Source organism: Euprymna scolopes, chromosome 46, assembly GCF_053919585.1.
Source record: "Euprymna scolopes isolate OS-2025 chromosome 46, ASM5391958v1, whole genome shotgun sequence".
Classification (NCBI taxonomy): Eukaryota; Metazoa; Mollusca; class Cephalopoda; order Sepiida; family Sepiolidae; genus Euprymna; species Euprymna scolopes.
In genome coordinates this window covers 171,123,738-171,146,134 of record NC_136527.1, presented here as the reverse complement: position 1 = coordinate 171,146,134, position 22,397 = coordinate 171,123,738, and the positions used below count along the sequence as shown (strand labels likewise).

Genomic DNA, 22,397 nt, shown 5'->3' with positions numbered 1-22,397 from the left:
ATCTCAATGTTAATGGCTTTTTAAATAGTAACGTTATTATTTCAGCAGCAGCACGGATCAATAATGTACCTATTTAAGATTATTATTAATATTTCTAAGTTTAATTAAAGTTTTATATGCTTTTTTATTCAATTGTAAATAGGTACGAAACACCCTCCCCTCTCAATGTTAATGGCTTTTTAAATAGTAACGTTATTATTTCAGCAGCAGCACGGATCAATAATGTACCTATTTAAGATTATTATTAATATTTCTAAGTTTAATTAAAGTTTTATATGCTTTTGTATGTTTTTTTTTTATTCAATTGTAAATAGGTACGAAACACCCTCCCCTCTCAATGTTAATGGCTTTTTAAATAGTAACGTTATTATTTCAGCAGCAGCACGGATCAATAATGTACCTATTTAAGATTATTATTAATATTTCTAAGTTTAATTAAAGTTTTATATGCTTTTTTATTCAATTGTAAATAGGTACGAAACACCCTCCCCTCTCAATGTTAATGGCTTTTTAAATAGTAACGTTATTATTTCAGCAGCAGCACGGATCAATAATGTACCTATTTAAGATTATTATTAATATTTCTAAGTTTAATTAAAGTTTTATATGCTTTTGTATGTTTTTTTTTTATTCAATTGTAAATAGGTACGAAACACCCTCCCCTCTCAATGTTAATGGCTTTTTAAATAGTAACGTTATTATTTCAGCAGCAGCACGGATCAATAATGTACCTATTTAAGATTATTATTAATATTTCTAAGTTTAATTAAAGTTTTATATGCTTTTGTATGTTTTTTTTTTATTCAATTGTAAATAGGTACGAAACACCCTCCCCTCTCAATGTTAATGGCTTTTTAAATAGTAACGTTATTATTTCAGCAGCAGCACGGATCAATAATGTACCTATTTAAGATTATTATTAATATTTCTAAGTTTAATTAAAGTTTTATATTCTTTTTTATTCAATTGTAAATAGGTACGAAACACCCTCCCCTCTCAATGTTAATGGCTTTTTAAATAGTAACGTTATTATTTCAGCAGCAGCACGGATCAATAATGTACCTATTTAAGATTATTATTAATATTTCTAAGTTTAATTAAAGTTTTATATGCTTTTTTATGTTTTTTTTTTATTCAATTGTAAATAGGTACGAAACACCCTCCCCTCTCAATGTTAATGGCTTTTTAAATAGTAACGTTATTATTTCAGCAGCAGCACGGATCAATAATGTACCTATTTAAGATTATAATTAATATTTCTAAGTTTAATTAAAGTTTTATATGCTTTTTTATTCAATTGTAAATAGGTACGAAACACCCTCCCCTCTCAATGTTAATGGCTTTTTAAATAGTAACGTTATTATTTCAGCAGCAGCACGGCTCAATAATGTACCTATTTAAGATTATTATTAATATTTCTAAGTTTAATTAAAGTTTTATATGCTTTTGTATGTTTTTTTTTTATTCAATTGTAAATAGGTACGAAACACCCTCCCATCTCAATGTTAATGGCTTTTTAAATAGTAACGTTATTATTTCAGCAGCAGCACGGATCAATAATGTACCTATTTAAGATTATTATTAATATTTCTAAGTTTAATTAAAGTTTTATATGCTTTTTTATTCAATTGTAAATAGGTACGAAACACCCTCCCCTCTCAATGTTAATGGCTTTTTAAATAGTAACGTTATTATTTCAGCAGCAGCACGGATCAATAATGTACCTATTTAAGATTATTATTAATATTTCTAAGTTTAATTAAAGTTTTATATGCTTTTGTATGTTTTTTTTTATTCAATTGTAAATAGGTACGAAACACCCTCCCCTCTCAATGTTAATGGCTTTTTAAATAGTAACGTTATTATTTCAGCAGCAGCACGGATCAATAATGTACCTATTTAAGATTATTATTAATATTTCTAAGTTTAATTAAAGTTTTATATGCTTTTTTATTCAATTGTAAATAGGTACGAAACACCCTCCCCTCTCAATGTTAATGGCTTTTTAAATAGTAACGTTATTATTTCAGCAGCAGCACGGATCAATAATGTACCTATTTAAGATTATTATTAATATTTCTAAGTTTAATTAAAGTTTTATATGCTTTTGTATGTTTTTTTTTTATTCAATTGTAAATAGGTACGAAACACCCTCCCCTCTCAATGTTAATGGCTTTTTAAATAGTAACGTTATTATTTCAGCAGCAGCACGGATCAATAATGTACCTATTTAAGATTATTATTAATATTTCTAAGTTTAATTAAAGTTTTATATGCTTTTGTATGTTTTTTTTTTATTCAATTGTAAATAGGTACGAAACACCCTCCCCTCTCAATGTTAATGGCTTTTTAAATAGTAACGTTATTATTTCAGCAGCAGCACGGATCAATAATGTACCTATTTAAGATTATTATTAATATTTCTAAGTTTAATTAAAGTTTTATATTCTTTTTTATTCAATTGTAAATAGGTACGAAACACCCTCCCCTCTCAATGTTAATGGCTTTTTAAATAGTAACGTTATTATTTCAGCAGCAGCACGGATCAATAATGTACCTATTTAAGATTATTATTAATATTTCTAAGTTTAATTAAAGTTTTATATGCTTTTTTATGTTTTTTTTTTATTCAATTGTAAATAGGTACGAAACACCCTCCCCTCTCAATGTTAATGGCTTTTTAAATAGTAACGTTATTATTTCAGCAGCAGCACGGATCAATAATGTACCTATTTAAGATTATTATTAATATTTCTAAGTTTAATTAAAGTTTTATATGCTTTTTTATTCAATTGTAAATAGGTACGAAACACCCTCCCCTCTCAATGTTAATGGCTTTTTAAATAGTAACGTTATTATTTCAGCAGCAGCACGGATCAATAATGTACCTATTTAAGATTATTATTAATATTTCTAAGTTTAATTAAAGTTTTATATGCTTTTTTATGTTTTTTTTTTATTCAATTGTAAATAGGTACGAAACACCCTCCCCTCTCAATGTTAATGGCTTTTTAAATAGTAACGTTATTATTTCAGCAGCAGCACGGATCAATAATGTACCTATTTAAGATTATTATTAATATTTCTAAGTTTAATTAAAGTTTTATATTCTTTTTTATTCAATTGTAAATAGGTACGAAACACCCTCCCCTCTCAATGTTAATGGCTTTTTAAATAGTAACGTTATTATTTCAGCAGCAGCACGGATCAATAATGTACCTATTTAAGATTATTATTAATATTTCTAAGTTTAATTAAAGTTTTATATGCTTTTGTATGTTTTTTTTTATTCAATTGTAAATAGGTACGAAACACCCTCCCCTCTCAATGTTAATGGCTTTTTAAATAGTAACGTTATTATTTCAGCAGCAGCACGGATCAATAATGTACCTATTTCAGATTATAATTAATATTTCTAAGTTTAATTAAAGTTTTATATGCTTTTTTATTCAATTGTAAATAGGTACGAAACACCCTTCCCTCTCAATGTTAATGGCTTTTTAAATAGTAACGTTATTATTTCAGCAGCAGCACGGATCAATAATGTACCTATTTAAGATTATTATTAATATTTCTAAGTTTAATTAAAGTTTTATATGCTTTTGTATGTTTTTTTTTTATTCAATTGTAAATAGGTACGAAACACCCTCCCCTCTCAATGTTAATGGCTTTTTAAATAGTAACGTTATTATTTCAGCAGCAGCACGGATCAATAATGTACCTATTTAAGATTATAATTAATATTTCTAAGTTTAATTAAAGTTTTATATGCTTTTTTATTCAATTGTAAATAGGTACGAAACACCCTCCCCTCTCAATGTTAATGGCTTTTTAAATAGTAACGTTATTATTTCAGCAGCAGCACGGATCAATAATGTACCTATTTAAGATTATTATTAATATTTCTAAGTTTAATTAAAGTTTTATATGCTTTTGTATGTTTTTTTTTTATTCAATTGTAAATAGGTACGAAACACCCTCCCCTCTCAATGTTAATGGCTTTTTAAATAGTAACGTTATTATTTCAGCAGCAGCACGGATCAATAATGTACCTATTTAAGATTATTATTAATATTTCTAAGTTTAATTAAAGTTTTATATGCTTTTGTATGTTTTTTTTATTCAATTGTAAATAGGTACGAAACACCCTCCCCTCTCAATGTTAATGGCTTTTTAAATAGTAACGTTATTATTTCAGCAGCAGCACGGATCAATAATGTACCTATTTAAGATTATTATTAATATTTCTAAGTTTAATTAAAGTTTTATATGCTTTTTTATTCAATTGTAAATAGGTACGAAACACCCTCCCCTCTCAATGTTAATGGCTTTTTAAATAGTAACGTTATTATTTCAGCAGCAGCACGGATCAATAATGTACCTATTTAAGATTATTATTAATATTTCTAAGTTTAATTAAAGTTTTATATGCTTTTGTATGTTTTTTTTTATTCAATTGTAAATAGGTACGAAACACCCTCCCCTCTCAATGTTAATGGCTTTTTAAATAGTAACGTTATTATTTCAGCAGCAGCACGGATCAATAATGTACCTATTTAAGATTATTATTAATATTTCTAAGTTTAATTAAAGTTTTATATGCTTTTGTATGTTTTTTTTTATTCAATTGTAAATAGGTACGAAACACCCTCCCCTCTCAATGTTAATGGCTTTTTAAATAGTAACGTTATTATTTCAGCAGCAGCACGGATCAATAATGTACCTATTTAAGATTATTATTAATATTTCTAAGTTTAATTAAAGTTATATATGCTTTTGTATGTTTTTTTTTTATTCAATTGTAAATAGGTACGAAACACCCTCCCCTCTCAATGTTAATGGCTTTTTAAATAGTAACGTTATTATTTCAGCAGCAGCACGGATCAATAATGTACCTATTTAAGATTATTATTAATATTTCTAAGTTTAATTAAAGTTTTATATGCTTTTGTATGTTTTTTTTTTATTCAATTGTAAATAGGTACGAAACACCCTCCCCTCTCAATGTTAATGGCTTTTTAAATAGTAACGTTATTATTTCAGCAGCAGCACGGATCAATAATGTACCTATTTAAGATTATTATTAATATTTCTAAGTTTAATTAAAGTTTTATATGCTTTTGTATGTTTTTTTTTATTCGATTGTAAATAGGTACGAAACACCCTCCCCTCTCAATGTTAATGGCTTTTTAAATAGTAACGTTATTATTTCAGCAGCAGCACGGATCAATAATGTACCTATTTAAGATTATTATTCATATTTCTAAGTTTAATTAAAGTTTTATATGCTTTTGTATGTTTTTTTTTATTCAATTGTAAATAGGTACGAAACACCCTCCCCTCTCAATGTTAATGGCTTTTTAAATAGTAACGTTATTATTTCAGCAGCAGCACGGATCAATAATGTACCTATTTAAGATTATTATTAATATTTCTAAGTTTAATTAAAGTTATATATGCTTTTGTATGTTTTTTTTAATTCAATTGTAAATAGGTACGAAACACCCTTCCCTCTCAATGTTAATGGCTTTTTAAATAGTAACGTTATTATTTCAGCAGCAGCACGGATCAATAATGTACCTATTTAAGATTATTATTAATATTTCTAAGTTTAATTAAAGTTTTATATGCTTTTGTATGTTTTTTTTTTATTCAATTGTAAATAGGTACGAAACACCCTCCCCTCTCAATGTTAATGGCTTTTTAAATAGTAACGTTATTATTTCAGCAGCAGCACGGATCAATAATGTACCTATTTAAGATTATAATTAATATTTCTAAGTTTAATTAAAGTTTTATATGCTTTTTTATTCAATTGTAAATAGGTACGAAACACCCTCCCCTCTCAATGTTAATGGCTTTTTAAATAGTAACGTTATTATTTCAGCAGCAGCACGGATCAATAATGTACCTATTTAAGATTATTATTAATATTTCTAAGTTTAATTAAAGTTTTATATGCTTTTGTATGTTTTTTTTTTATTCAATTGTAAATAGGTACGAAACACCCTCCCCTCTCAATGTTAATGGCTTTTTAAATAGTAACGTTATTATTTCAGCAGCAGCACGGATCAATAATGTACCTATTTAAGATTATTATTAATATTTCTAAGTTTAATTAAAGTTTTATATGCTTTTGTATGTTTTTTTTATTCAATTGTAAATAGGTACGAAACACCCTCCCCTCTCAATGTTAATGGCTTTTTAAATAGTAACGTTATTATTTCAGCAGCAGCACGGATCAATAATGTACCTATTTAAGATTATTATTAATATTTCTAAGTTTAATTAAAGTTTTATATGCTTTTTTATTCAATTGTAAATAGGTACGAAACACCCTCCCCTCTCAATGTTAATGGCTTTTTAAATAGTAACGTTATTATTTCAGCAGCAGCACGGATCAATAATGTACCTATTTAAGATTATTATTAATATTTCTAAGTTTAATTAAAGTTTTATATGCTTTTGTATGTTTTTTTTTATTCAATTGTAAATAGGTACGAAACACCCTCCCCTCTCAATGTTAATGGCTTTTTAAATAGTAACGTTATTATTTCAGCAGCAGCACGGATCAATAATGTACCTATTTAAGATTATTATTAATATTTCTAAGTTTAATTAAAGTTTTATATGCTTTTGTATGTTTTTTTTTATTCAATTGTAAATAGGTACGAAACACCCTCCCCTCTCAATGTTAATGGCTTTTTAAATAGTAACGTTATTATTTCAGCAGCAGCACGGATCAATAATGTACCTATTTAAGATTATTATTAATATTTCTAAGTTTAATTAAAGTTATATATGCTTTTGTATGTTTTTTTTTTATTCAATTGTAAATAGGTACGAAACACCCTCCCCTCTCAATGTTAATGGCTTTTTAAATAGTAACGTTATTATTTCAGCAGCAGCACGGATCAATAATGTACCTATTTAAGATTATTATTAATATTTCTAAGTTTAATTAAAGTTTTATATGCTTTTGTATGTTTTTTTTTTATTCAATTGTAAATAGGTACGAAACACCCTCCCCTCTCAATGTTAATGGCTTTTTAAATAGTAACGTTATTATTTCAGCAGCAGCACGGATCAATAATGTACCTATTTAAGATTATTATTAATATTTCTAAGTTTAATTAAAGTTTTATATGCTTTTGTATGTTTTTTTTTATTCGATTGTAAATAGGTACGAAACACCCTCCCCTCTCAATGTTAATGGCTTTTTAAATAGTAACGTTATTATTTCAGCAGCAGCACGGATCAATAATGTACCTATTTAAGATTATTATTCATATTTCTAAGTTTAATTAAAGTTTTATATGCTTTTGTATGTTTTTTTTTATTCAATTGTAAATAGGTACGAAACACCCTCCCCTCTCAATGTTAATGGCTTTTTAAATAGTAACGTTATTATTTCAGCAGCAGCACGGATCAATAATGTACCTATTTAAGATTATTATTAATATTTCTAAGTTTAATTAAAGTTATATATGCTTTTGTATGTTTTTTTTAATTCAATTGTAAATAGGTACGAAACACCCTCCCCTCTCAATGTTAATGGCTTTTTAAATAGTAACGTTATTATTTCAGCAGCAGCACGGATAAATAATGTACCTATTTAAGATTATTATTAATATTTCTAAGTTTAATTAAAGTTATATATGCTTTTGTATGTTTTTTTTAATTCAATTGTAAATAGGTACGAAACACCCTCCCCTCTCAATGTTAATGGCTTTTTAAATAGTAACGTTATTATTTCAGCAGCAGCACGGATCAATAATGTACCTATTTAAGATTATTATTAATATTTCTAAGTTTAATTAAAGTTATATATGCTTTTGTATGTTTTTTTTAATTCAATTGTAAATAGGTACGAAACACCCTCCCCTCTCAATGTTAATGGCTTTTTAAATAGTAACGTTATTATTTCAGCAGCAGCACGGATCAATAATGTACCTATTTAAGATTATTATTAATATTTCTAAGTTTAATTAAAGTTATATATGCTTTTGTATGTTTTTTTTAATTCAATTGTAAATAGGTACGAAACACCCTCCCCTCTCAATGTTAATGGCTTTTTAAATAGTAACGTTATTATTTCAGCAGCAGCACGGATAAATAATGTACCTATTTAAGATTATTATTAATATTTCTAAGTTTAATTAAAGTTATATATGCTTTTGTATGTTTTTTTTTAATTCAATTGTAAATAGGTACGAAACACCCTCCCCTCTCAATGTTAATGGCTTTTTAAATAGTAACGTTATTATTTCAGCAGCAGCACGGATAAATAATGTACCTATTTAAGATTATTATTAATATTTCTAAGTTTAATTAAAGTTATATATGCTTTTGTATGTTTTTTTTAATTCAATTGTAAATAGGTACGAAACACCCTCCCCTCTCAATGTTAATGGCTTTTTAAATAGTAACGTTATTATTTCAGCAGCAGCACGGATCAATAATGTACCTATTTAAGATTATTATTAATATTTCTAAGTTTAATTAAAGTTTTATATGCTTTTTTATTCAATTGTAAATAGGTACGAAAAACACCCTCCCCGTGTTAAGAATGGCTTTTTAAATAATAACGTTATTTCAGCACGGATCAATAAGTGCACTTGTACCTATTTAAGATTATTTTAAAGTTGTGGAATTATAATTTTGTAAAGTGAAAATAATAAACTTACCTTTCATTCCAGGAATGTAATACGAAAAAAAAAATCGTTTTTCTTTTGTGTCCAACGCAGAAAATTTGTTTTTTTGTTAGGATTTCTTAATATAATCTTTAGTAAATTGATACAACTTTTGTTTTGTGTGTCCAATTCATTAAGCAATTAAATATATGAAAATATAAAAGAATCAAAATTAAAAGATGAAAAACACGATTTAAACGTGAAATTATTATAAGAAGAAATCAACTGCTTCAGAAAAAAGAACTTTTGTTCATGGTAAAACGGTGTAATCATTATTTTGTTCCTCGTGTAAAAGATTGAACATTTCATTATGATTTGGATTAGTCGAACTACTGTTTACATCCAAGATGAGAACAGTAATCCAAATAATCCAAATATAAAAAAATGCAAAACTGAATATTTCACAAAAACAATTCAAAAAGGAAAGAATTGAACAAATAGCGAAGTCAATCAAATAACAAAAAACTAGATTTGAACCAACAAGAAACAAAACAATAATCACATGATTACATTATGAAAATTGCGACTTATTTTTATCAGATTCAATTCCGTTAACTTTACGATGACCTTAACTTATTATTCCAGACTTAAACCTGATGTTTTACATGCAATCAACGACTAACGATGGAAGTGTAGTAGCTGTTTCTAGTTTTTTTCGTATTTCAGCCATGTGTCGCGTCGCGTTGTCACCATTCTGGCTTTACTTGTCATGTTTTGCGCCCTCCCATGTATTACCCCCTCCTTTGATAGTGAAGTAAGTAATGCAATGTTGTAAAATGTCCTGACTCGCAGATGTGAATATGAGAAAAAAATATAACAGAACACAAATCGATATTTAACAATATTCATATCGCCTTGTAATTTGCTTGCGCCCTACTTGTTTTGTGTGTGTGTGTGTGTGTGTGTGTGTGTGTGTGTGTGTGTGTGTGTGTGTACATAACACTGTGTGTGGCGTACTGAGAAAAATATTTTTCTCAAAAATAAAAGTGAACAAAATTTATTTGTACAAAAATCTGTATACATGATTCTAGTGTATAAAATAATTACACATAAAAAATTGGTTATTTTTTATTTGTTTTTGAAAGATCGTTAGCAAATTAGCAGAATAAAAACGTTGGTGTTTTTTTTTTTTTCTTTTCGTAATTACATTAAAATTGATAAACTAAACCTGTTTTTCTTCTGTCGTCACAAATATAACTTTTAAACGTATATTTTATATCATTTACATTAATTATCAGCGTTGTTTGCCTAAAATAATTGTTATAGTAAAGCCAGGAACTATGCTATATTATCGATTACCTCGACGACGATGACGACGATGAGGAAAAAAATATAGTGTGTATTGGCATTTTTTAAATTACTGCTAAGGGAAAATAACTCTTCAGATCATAATTTTTAATTTATTTTTGTTTCATCCGTGCTTTGATATGATTAATGGGTGCTTGTACAGTTTAATCAAGACATAAAAAAATTAAAAATATTGGAAAAAATATAGGTACTGGTCGCGGTAAGAGTTCCCTGCCGAACACCCTCCAAAAACAACGATGTCTCCCGTTTGTCGCGCAGCCGCAAAGGACATGTTTTAGTTGCCATAGTAACAACACTTTTTTTTTACTCTTTTTAAATGACAACGTTAATGTTTATGAATATTGAAATAAAACATTATGTTTATGAATATTGAAATAAAACATTACTACACATTTATTAATAATATCTTTTTTTTTTTTTACTGTTTTACTGTTTGTGTCACTTTTATCGACTTTTTCTTTTATGAAACTTATCGGCGGTTCTTGAAATTTACTTACCACAAAACTTGTCGGCGGTTCTTGAAATATAAATGTTTAGTAATTATTTTTCTTTTACCGCGACCAGTACCAAAATATATTGTATGTATTCGTTACAGAATAAAGTTTTCGTGCAAAAGAAATCACTTAATTTGATCAAATTTTAATGAGCTCGATCGGGTAACGGCCATCTTTTTTCGCTTAGGAGAAGGGTGCGCCAGGGGGAGATAACGCTTACAGTTTGTCAAATTTTGATGATACTATTTTGAAACATGAGCAAAAAAAAGAATACTTAGAAAAATATTTTAGCTTTTCTTCACTTATTTTACAAAGTTTCTGTATCCTTTTTAAATTTTGCTTTTCATTTTGTCCTTTGCAAATCAATTTGTCGTTTAAAACCACCCCCTACTCTTCGTGTACGTAAACAGCCAAATGGCGATAATATTTCGATTTCATTAAAATTTGATTTTCCTCAGTAAAAAAGTACTTGATCAAATTAAGTTACTTTTTATTCGGATAACTTTATTTCATAACGGGTACGTACAATATAACTCTTTTTTTTTCTCAATATTTTCATTTTTTTTATGTCTTGATTAAACTGTACAAGTGCCAATTAATGAAATACAAAACTGATTTAATTACATAAATATGTTTTTGGTTTAGTGCTTTGGTTTTAATTCTAAAAGTTTTCATTCGTTTGTATTTGGTCTCATTGAAAAGATTATGAATTTATGTTGTTCACATGTAAACGACCTTGACATTGAATATTACAGTAAAATGTAAGTTCCGTTAAGAATTGAGGTATTTTGTGAAAATGTTGGTAATTTTAAATGAGAGTATCTTATTAGTTATGAATTATTGTTATTAGTTAAATAAAAAGTTGTGATATGATTATATTCGTGAGAATTTTATGGAGGTATTTTAGGTATTTATTAGTGTTTGTCGGTGGTGAGTATAGAAGTGTGATATAAAAACAGTGGTGGGCACCGTAAAAAAACATTATACTTACCTTACGTAGGTCAGGTCCTGGTTCTTCGGGGCCTGGCCAACAAGTGTCAAGCAAAGAATATATGTGGGGGCGACCCAACATATAAGACCTTGGTCAATATAGGGGCAACCCTTCATACCAATTGTCACTATCCAGCTCCTCTACTCCCCGGGGAGTTGGTCCCCATTTCTCCTTCACTCCTCACTTTAAAAATCGGTCTTGTGCCTAATTTGCTCGGTGGGGGGTGCAAATAAATAGCCTTACCTTACGTAGGGGTAACGGTGATCACTAAGGCCATTCCCCCAGAGTGAGGCCCATCCATTGCACTGCGGTTGGGTTGACCTTTGCGATCGTCCCAAATGTGGACGACTCGGACGTGCTATTTCTAAGTGTGGGGTCTGAGCACACGCTTACCCCGATAATACAATCAAAACCAGAAATCCTTTCATATTTCTTCCAAATACCTCTCACTCGTAGGTCTGTACTCCCTCCGCTTAATCACCCTTAATCTCTGTAATACCAAGAAACAGGCCATTTCTCTATAGAAAAAAAACTTGGAAAATTAAGACATTTATAAGTTTTGGGGGAAAATTAAGACATTTATAAGTTTTTGTTTAAATTCCAGCAAACGAGTAATTTCCAAGATATGAAGAATTTTACGTAAATTGAGCACCCACACGTTTGCTGGAATTTTAAACGTTATTTTCGTTATCAACATCCTCAAAAACTTATAAATATCTAAATTTTCCAAATATTTTTTCTAGTGTGGAAAGTCGATTTTCTGCCCCTTTCTGGTCTTATATTCCCAACATTTCCAATAGGTGTCGCTAGCAGTTTAGCATTCAAAAACAAGATGGTGGGAAGTTTTTCCTCGATAAAATGTCTCATAATATTTGATTTTCTTAAGTAAAAAAACTACTTGATCGATTTACGTGATTTTTGGAATATGACATTTTAATGCAGTGACAAGTACGTACATTATAAAGATTTTTTCAGCTTTTTATAGTAAAAAATATTACTAGTGGACCATTTATAGACTTGCACCAAACATATTTATTTTTTAAACATTTAAATACAGCTATTGAACAAAAAATTACCTTGAAGTTGCAATTAAATAAATGATATAAATTTAATATTATTATGTTTTGTTTAAAATAGGGGGGTTTCGAGTTAATATATACTATAATCAGTTGAATTGCCAAGAAAAAGAAACTTCTTAAAGATTAATTAATTTTTAAAAGATAAAAACGATTAAAAGTCCATTATTTCAAAATGTTCCGTTACAACATATATTTTTAATTAATTGTGTTTAAATATTTTTTAAATATTAATTTTTAATGTAAACATGAAGCTTTTCAGCGATTTTACCGCCAGATTAAAAACAATTTGAAAATATTATTGAACAAATATTAAGCATTTTGTATCCCCTCCCCCCCCCATATTTTCTAGTCTCTTTTTACCGAAGAAAATAGGGAACCCCGGAGGTAACCAAATGAACATTCAGTAAAACTGTATTTCATATTTTATATACAAATGTTTATAATATTAATAATCGTAAACTGTGTAAATCTTAAAACCTAACAAAATTATAACAAAGATTAATTATTAATTGAAGTTTGAAGAAGATAAACAAAGGTTTTAAAAAATCATTAAGTCGCTTCTACTTTTCCATAGTTCGTATAGTTAACACAAATCTGACCACACGGAAATATTCACCCTGGAATTGTCGACTGTTAACAGTTTTTGGGTACGCTGAGAACGAATATCGCATTTATTTCTAGCACAACCAAGTACTTATTCATATTTGAAGACATTCTTTATCCAACGTAATCACTATAGTTTGGCAAGCAAGATGGCCGCCCGTCGTGCATTTAGGTAAAAACACCAAAAAGTGCCAAACGAGCCAAAAAAATGACCCCCCCCCCTCCTTTCACTTTCTTAATTTCATCAATTTGGATATATCACACACTTCTCATGATTGGACAAATAATTATTTTTATGATAAAAAGAAAATTATTTTCGTTTCTTGACACAAACCGATTTTTCTTCTGACACCAAATCTGGCCCTCTTGCACTTTAGGTAGGCACCGCCAAAACGGGGGGGGGAGGAGGAGGCAAGTACTTTTTGACGAACCGTCTTTTTAAAAATCTACTAAAAATCAGATAATTATCCAATTAATACGAAATTTTCAGCGATTATTTAGAGAAGAATGAACTTTATAACAGTGCACTTATTTTTCATAAACAATATATATATATATATATATATATATATATATATATATATATATATATATATATATATACATTTTTTTTTTGCTTACAACCCCCCTTGTTTTGAGGGGGGTATCAAATATGCTTAAAGTAATCATCTGAAACTGAACAAAACATTGTGTTGTTGTAAGGGACAGAATTATAGATTTAAAAAAAAAACTTGTTTGCATACCTTATTTTGACGTCTGAATATCAACATTTCGATCGTGTTTAATTATACCGCTTTTGAGTTTTGAAATGTGAATTTCGGTGAATATGTTAAGTAAAATATTTTTTTACACAGTGATCACCACTTATCAAGGCCCGGAAGCCACTCAGGGATAAGGGTTATTGCAAGTACATTACGTTAGTGTGGAGATTTGATGAAGTGTTTACTTAAGGGAGCGGTTCATTAGGAATTTGTTAACGTTGGACTTGAAGACATCCAAGCTGTAGTCGGTGGGAAGCAGGCAGACGGAACAGAGTTCCACAGGCGTGCAGTTCTAAGAAAGAAGCTTTGTTCATGGAATCCGCGTTTTGATTAAGGCACAGATATAGAGTGGGGGAAATTTTTCACAGTTGATTCGGCTAGACGGGTGTTTTTCGTGAAAGATTAGCGAGGGGGAACCAGAGATTGGAGTTCAGACGAGAACCTGCAATGGAAACAACGATAAAACAAGGATAGGCTCGCAACGTTTCTTCTGTGGGAGAGAGGTTGCAGGGTAGAGAAAAGGGTACCTCCACTAAGCCACGAAGTCTATTTTGTACTCTGTCAAGGCAGGATAGGCTGTTTTTAGCAGCTCCTGCCCAGATATGGCAACAGTATTCCATCCTTGAACGTACTTGGCTTTTATATAAATAGAGAATTGCATCAGTAGTGAGATATCTTCTGGGGCGGTAGAACGATCCCACCATCTTTCCAGCGATCTTGGCAACAGACTTGATGTACGTGTTCCCTTTCAGATCAGGAGTCAAACCCAAAAGCTTGTCAAACACGGGGCCTCACCCAGACGAGAGCCATCCATCACAATTGATGCCAGATGGGGATCAGAGCGTTGATGATGTAAGGATAGGAGTTTGGTTTTAGATGCATTAAATGTAACCAGCCACGTCTTCCCCCACTGAACCACGCGCTCGAGATCAGAGGAGAGAGAATCCGAGAGAACTTCGTCATTTACAGCCTTTGATGTGTTGCCGTAGATGGTCGTGTCATCAGCATAGATGTCAACGAATGATTTAAGTATGTGTTTATGAGGTCATTGATGTAGATCAGGAAGAGAGTTGGGCCCAGGATTGACCCCTGAGGGATTCCAGCATTTATATTGCAGGCCTCAGAGTTTTGTCCATCGATCACTACTCTTATGAGCCTATCGGAGAGAAAAGATTTAATGATTGAGAAAACATTTCCAGTTATACCGTAGCTGGAAATCTTGTGAAGTAGACCCTTATGCCATACATTGTCGAAGGCCTTTGATATGTCAAGAGCAATTGCCTTAGAAAGGAAGCCTTTGTCAAGAGATTCACTAATCCTGTGGGATATAACGGTCAGCACATCTGCAGTAGATCTTGCAGAGCGGAAACCATATTGTGTGTCACTAAGAAGGTTATTCCTGCTGAGGTGGTTGACTATTTCTCTATTTAATATGGATTCCAGCAACTTACTCATAACACACAGGAGACTTATTGGTCTGTACTGAGAGGAAGATGACTTATCACCTGAATTCTTTAATATAGGGCGAACTGGTGAGGTCTTCCAGGGAGTCGGAAAGCACTTCTCCTTAAGGCAGCGCTTAAATAGTTTCGTAAGCATGGGAGCAAGTTCTGGTTGAAGCTTTTTTAACACTATAATTAGGATGCAATCAGGGACAGTTGCTTAACTGAAATCTAGGTTCTTGATTAGCTTGGCGACCTCATGCATGGATATTTGTATGTTACCTAGCTTGTTCTGTGTTATAGGAGGAAATATGGGGAGTTGATGGCCTTCGTCGCATAGGGTAGAATTAGCTGCAAAGTTCTTTGCAAATAGTTTGGCCTTGTCTGACGCTGACGAGATGACCTCTGGTCCATTGATAATGGTTGGGATAGAACGCACACTTCTGTTCAGGATCCTATTTGTTATTTGCCAAAACTGGTGGGAACCAAGCCACTGATCAGCTACCTTGGATTTAACAGACTGGGCATATAGCTCTCTTGCATTTTTTTATTACTCGTTTACAGTGGTTGCTGACAGTCCTGAAAGCAGCTTTAGTCTCAGTGCTTCTATTACGTTTGTAGCTGTGGAAAAAGTGATTTCTGTGCGCGATAGCAGCAGCACATTTTGGGGAGAACCATGGCTGGCTGTTAGGTTTTTGTTGGAATTTTTTAGATGGTATGAATTGGTCTATGCCTACAATTAACCATTCGGTCAGATCTGATACTATAGAGGACACTTCCTTTTTAAACATGGAGTGCAGAGGTAAATCAGATATGAATGTGCGGAAGCTATCCCAGTCAGCCATAGAGCATCGGTATACAGTACGGTGGAGGGGTACGTCCGGGGACTTATTACATTTCGTTTTTATCTTAACTGATACGACGGAGTGGTCGGAGGATCCTAGAGGAGAATGAACGGAACATGAACATAGCACAGGGGAAGTTGAAAGAAAAAGGTCTAGGAGGCTTGCATATTGACCGGGTGTATCGGGCACACAGGTGGGTTCGCAAACAATCTGAGTGAGATCATAAGCAATGGCAAAATCATGACAAAACCTCCTCTCTTCGTTTGTTTTGAATGGGCCAGCCCTTCCACGTTATGGACGTTGAAGTCACCACATATGTGGATGTTAGCTGAGGGATGTGCAGACAGGATGTGGTCTATTTTCTCAGATATGGTCTTAAAGATAGTAACTCCGCTGTTGTGGGGCCGATAGAGGGCAAATATAAATGCAGTGGTGTTAGAAAGTGCAACCCTGTAGCACATATAGGATAAATTAGGATCTTCTCTAGAGATATCCCTGCCACACGGGAAGCCATCCTAAATGTAGGCACATATTCCATGCCCATGGCGATCTTGTGGGTCAAATATAGCTGTTAATTATGAACTCATCTAGGGAAGTGGTCGGCCCTATTCCAGTTTCACTTGGAAATAATATGTTCGGTTTCGTCTCCTGTAATTGGGGTTCAACCTCTGGAAGGTTGGAACGAAGACCCCTGATGTTGGAGAAGGAGACCTGGTAGTAGGGGTCTACATTGGAAGATGGGGTTCTAGGTTTAATCGAGTTTTTATTCTGGAGATATTTCATGTTGAGGTTTTGGGATATGTGGAATAGGTCGGCATATTTCGTTAGAGCAGTACAGAGAGGGAAAGTAAGAGAGAAAAAGACAGGAATTTTTTTGTAGCGCACGAAAAGGTAAAGCCGTAACAATTACCCACTATTATGGCATCGAGAGGCCCCACCAGAGACTACTGCATGGTCCAGATCTACCAAATTCACCAAATGGCAACACAGCAGTCCCAGTACTTTGCGCCTGCTGATAGGACAGCCTCCTTAGTGGTTAATCCAAGGTTCGGGTCCCTGACTATCAGGCGGATAACGTCAGCCCAGACAAAACGTTTACCTCCAGCAGCCTTACTAGTGACATGGCCACAAGGACAGACAGAGACAGAAAAATTTCTGACATCTCAGACTACTGGTCACCAAGTAATACCGACCTTTAAGCAGCTTTTTCTTCACCCTTTGTCAGAAAAATCACTCATTGAATGAGGACCGAGGGACAAAAAAGGAGAAGCGAGAGTTACTAGAGCTGCTGATAACACATCCACTGTATTATCTACTCTCCATAATTTAAGTTAAGCAAAACAACAAAAACAATTTTAATATTTATACGCAAAAAGCCATTTTAAAATCTTTGATAAATAAATTCACACTTTCTTTTAAGCCAGACGATTAATGCATGGCTATTATTAAACAGGGCATGCTTTGAAGAATCTATACAAAAACAAATCGATAAATATTGTGTCCTTTGTGTTAAAAATGTCATCATTTTTTTCGATCCAGTTTGGAAACGTTTGCCGCTTTTCGACTACGGTGGACCAAACGCGCTGAAATAAATTTTTTTATTCTGCTTTAAACTGCCACCCCTCCCCATTTTTGAGAGCCTGGCCCCCCTCACACATACACATTAAAAACCAAACTCATACAAATGATCACCCATCGGGTACTGTCCAGCCTCAGCGTTAATAATATATTGAAATTATCGTCACTGAAAAATAAGTTGTTTTTTTTTGGCTTTTTGGTCTTCCGTAGTTTGCTTTTTATCAAGTACAAATATAAACAGAGTAATCAAATCGACTCGAAGTAATTGGTTGCCTATATGAATAACTGGAATTATTTGAAATCCAGGTACTTATATTATATTTTTGCCTATTCTGGAAAATCACCCTAAATCTTACACAAGAAATAAACAAATTAATTCGTTCAAAAACTTCCTTTTTTTAAAAACTATTTATATACATTTTTTGTGCAAAACAAAAACCGCCAATTGTTAACTTTTGGGGAAAATTTAACATTTCAAATTTAATTAAAAATAGTAGAAAAAGTTTTACACTATTCTGCTTTCTATATGATAAAATTCAGGGTTTTATCTTTCTGGAAAAAAGTTACTCAGAAATAATGGATTTTAATAAATGTAATTTCGTTTTAAAAACAACTTGATTTTTCGACCATTTTTGTTGGTGACTAACTTTAGGCAAATAAAAATTAGGAAGATAGAAAAGGAACAGCAGTCGTCTGACACCGGTTGAAAGAATGTCCTTTATTGGATAGAGACATTATGACGTCATTTTATAAATAAACAATTTCTTAAACAATTTTACGCGTAATTTTTATTAATTAGAAACGATAAAAAGATACGATTTTGAAATTGACAGTATTAGAAACATTTTTTTAATAAATGATAGTTTTAGAAATAAATATATGCATGATAAAAAACTTTTTTTTATTTAGTATAAAACATTTTTTTTTAACCAACCAAAGATAATTATAACTGATATTGTTCTGATACATATTATTATACGCGGAAATATTTAATGTAAAATATAGTTTAAAATAAAAGTAAAATAGTTCACTATAAGTCAGCGATCGAATTGCTTCTACATTAATTATTTTTTATTATTAAATACTTATTTATAATACTGTCAATTCTTAAATTCTATCTGAACTTTAAAAAATTCTTTTAACTGGAGAACTAATTAACGTTTTTTTAATTTAAAATAAAAATAAAATAGTTCACTATAAATCAGAGATCGAATTGTTAATTAAATGACTAACTTTTAAAAATGCTTCTACATTAATTATTTTTATACTATTATTAAATGCTTATTAAATTCTTTTACAATAATTTCAATTCTTAAATTCTATCTTAACTTAAAATTTTTTTTTAAATTTCTAAAAATACTATTAATTATTAAATACTTGGTTATTAAATTTTTTTTTAACAATATCAATTTTTTATCAATATTTCATAGTAATGACGTCATAATTTCTCTATCCAATCAATGCCATTCTTTCAACCGGTGTCAAACAACTGCTGTTCCTTTTCTATCTTCATAATTTCCATTTGCCTAAACGAAAGAGGGTCGATTTTTAAAAATCGAAGATTCATATTTTTTTTTCATGTTTGTTATAAAGCATGGTTGAATCAATATTGTTTATTGTATTGCAATAAAAATAACATTTTTAAATGGATTTAATGGGATTTATTTCATACGTGGAAAAAAAAATACCTACTTTTCACTCCAGGAATTCAATACAAAATGAAAAAAAATCTGGATGAATTCGTGTTTTCTTTTGTGTTAAAAACAGAAAAAAATTCGTTTTGTTTGTTTTGACTTCTTTCGTAAATTGATACAACTTTTGTTTCGTGTGTATTAAATTTATTAAAAAAATAAAATATATGAAAATATAAAAGAACCAAAATTCAAATATGGAAATCACGATTTAAACGTGCAATTATTTAAAGAAAAAAAAATCAACAATGAATTTAGATCACCGCAACACCGTGTAATCGTTATTTCGTCCCTAGTGTAAACATGTCCGGGAATTAGTTAAGTGTGCCGAATTGTTTTCCTATCAAGTTAAGATTATATTTGTCAATGATGAAGAATTGTTGCGATTTCTCCAGTAAGGTTCTCTTTTGTGTGTCGAATTCATTAAAAACTAAAATATATGAAAACATGAAATTCATCATATTATTTAAGACTAAACATTTCATTATTATTTGATCAGTCGAAGCTGAAAAATGTAATCAAAATAATAAAAAAAAAATCTTCATATAAAAATGTGGTTAAATACGTTTGTATTAAGAAAATGCGGAGGATTTGTATTTCACTGACCCATAGATCGGGCATTTTAAAAAGTGCACAAAAACAAGAACACCGCCCGACCGATGTATAGGAAAAATTACTTCTTTAAGAAAAGATTTTCTTAGGAATTTAAAAATAAATGTTTTAATAATTTGTTTGTTTTATTTCCGAAATATATCGTTTTCAGTTAATTGAAAAATATCTTTAAAAAAAAACAATGCAAAAAAGATTTATTTATGAAATAATTTTTTATTCGGCGAAAAAATATCTTAAATCAATGAAAAAAAAAGGAATTTTTTGTGAAATATTTTTTTATTCATTGAAAAAATATCTTTAAAAGACAAAAAAGGAAATGGATTCATTTGTAAAACAATTTGCTTTTACTTCATTGAAAAAATATTTTTTTAAAAGTCATTGAAAAAAGAATTTATTTGTAAAACATTTTCTTTTAGTTCATTGAAAAAATATCTTTAAAAAATGGCAGCGTTTTAATAGATGATGAGTGTTCGTTTATTTGGTGGTATAACCGAATGTCGGAATTGTAGAATGAATAGATCTCATCCAATCAGCGGCGACGGATATTTAACAGGGAGAAATCATTTTTATCAGATTAAAAACGTAAGATTATGCGTACGTGTAATGTGCAGTCAGTTAATGACGGTTAATACACAGGAAAAGTATGTAAAAGTATAAAAGTACTTGGTGTAAAATGGTGTCGTAAAAGTAGTCCGTAAAGTGAGGGTGAAATTTTATCTACTTACTCTTTAAATTAGAACGATGAGGGTCATGGCGCTCCTCGGACTAAATGTAATTTTTAATATAACGAAATAATGTGTATGTAATTGCAGTCGTTAGTTATATTGTGAAGGGGTCCTGTCAAAGGTCACCAAGGTAACGTAATGTCTAAGGACGTAAGCATAGTAAGTTTTTATGTGCCATCTCTTGTTGTCCAGAGGTTAAAATTGCGTCTCTTATTTTATACAAGAAGATAATGAGCTGCATGTTATGTTCTCCAACAGTCTCAGCACTGTAAGAGGCGATAAATTGTTTTATCTGTAACAATTTTTCTGCAAACAATCGGTCTATTCTAGAGCTTCCGTTTTCAACATGTGGTCTTGTTTTGTGCTCAGGACGCCCGTTGTTATTGCAATTGAGAGATTCTTAATTTAGAGTTATTCAGCTTAAGATATCTGGTTAATCTCCAGACAGATGGTGTTGCATGGCACAATTTTGAATAGCAGCAGTAACTCTTTATTTCGGTCGTTGTAATTCTCGTAGTTTGACATTTGACAACTGAGTAACGGTTTGAGAGTTTTGCGTTATTAACTGTTGAAGATGGGACGTATAGAGGAGTCAATTCACAAATAATATCATGGCTGTAAGTGATGAGATGCCATAATCAAAACTGTTCAAATGAATCAACAAATGAATGGTAGTGTAGTTTAAGATGTGTTTTTGATGCATTGTTGAATGAAGCCAATTGTGATTCTCTTTTTTAATTATGAGAAATAGCATTTGTGTTTTCATTAAAAACAAAGATTTTCGTCGGCGACAGTTTATTTTGGGGTCGAACCAGTGAATTATTTTTCTTTGCAATGACGTCACTTTCTTTAATTTTCTCATCCAGGAATTTATTTTATATTCTACAAAGTTGGATTAGTGATAGCAAAAAAAAATCATTTTGATAAAAATCCATGGGTTTTATGAGTTCTTAATTCTCTATTCTTTGTTGCTACAAACGATGGAAATACACGGATCTGCATAGATTTTATCAAGACTTTATATCTGAAATCGTCTCATTTCTGTCTTTTATCTTGGGCGCAGCATTTGTTTGTATTTTTTATGCTAATTTTATATGATTATCTCATGATGTTTTTGATTATTAGCTGATTTGATAATGAGAAGTATCCGCATTGCAGCCTCCCACAATAACCTATATAAGGAAAGCCTGAAGACATCCGAGGACGATGTTAAGTAAGCATTTATTTTTTAGAGTAAATTTTTATGTTTCAATAAAGATGATGTATAAGTACAATTAGAACAATAATAAACTCATTGTTTACAAGTTTAACAAGTATGAGTTCTGAAATGTTTCGCAAGATTTTGTTTACGAGAACTTTAATATTAATATTGTTCACATGAATATGGTTTTCACATTTTATGGTGTCTCATATGTTTCGTTAGATCTTTTTTACGAAAACATGAAAATACACATTTTTCACAAGAATATGGGTTTCCCCTAACGTGAAATCGCATGTGGTTCGTTAGCTGTTGTTTCAGTGCAGATGAATAATCACATTGTCCACAAGAATATGGTTTTATTCCAGAGTGAGTTC

The 22,397-nt window shown here is 30.6% G+C and overlaps 1 non-coding gene across 1 annotated transcript; it reads left to right on the top strand.

Annotated features, from left to right (window-relative positions):
- The first annotated feature begins 11,721 nt into the window (after nucleotides 1–11,721).
- On the top strand, nucleotides 11,722–11,884 carry LOC145271625 (U1 spliceosomal RNA). The gene has a single exon (XR_013866029.1). It is a non-coding gene; the product is annotated as a U1 spliceosomal RNA (small nuclear RNA).
- The last annotated feature ends 10,513 nt before the right edge of the window (nucleotides 11,885–22,397 follow it).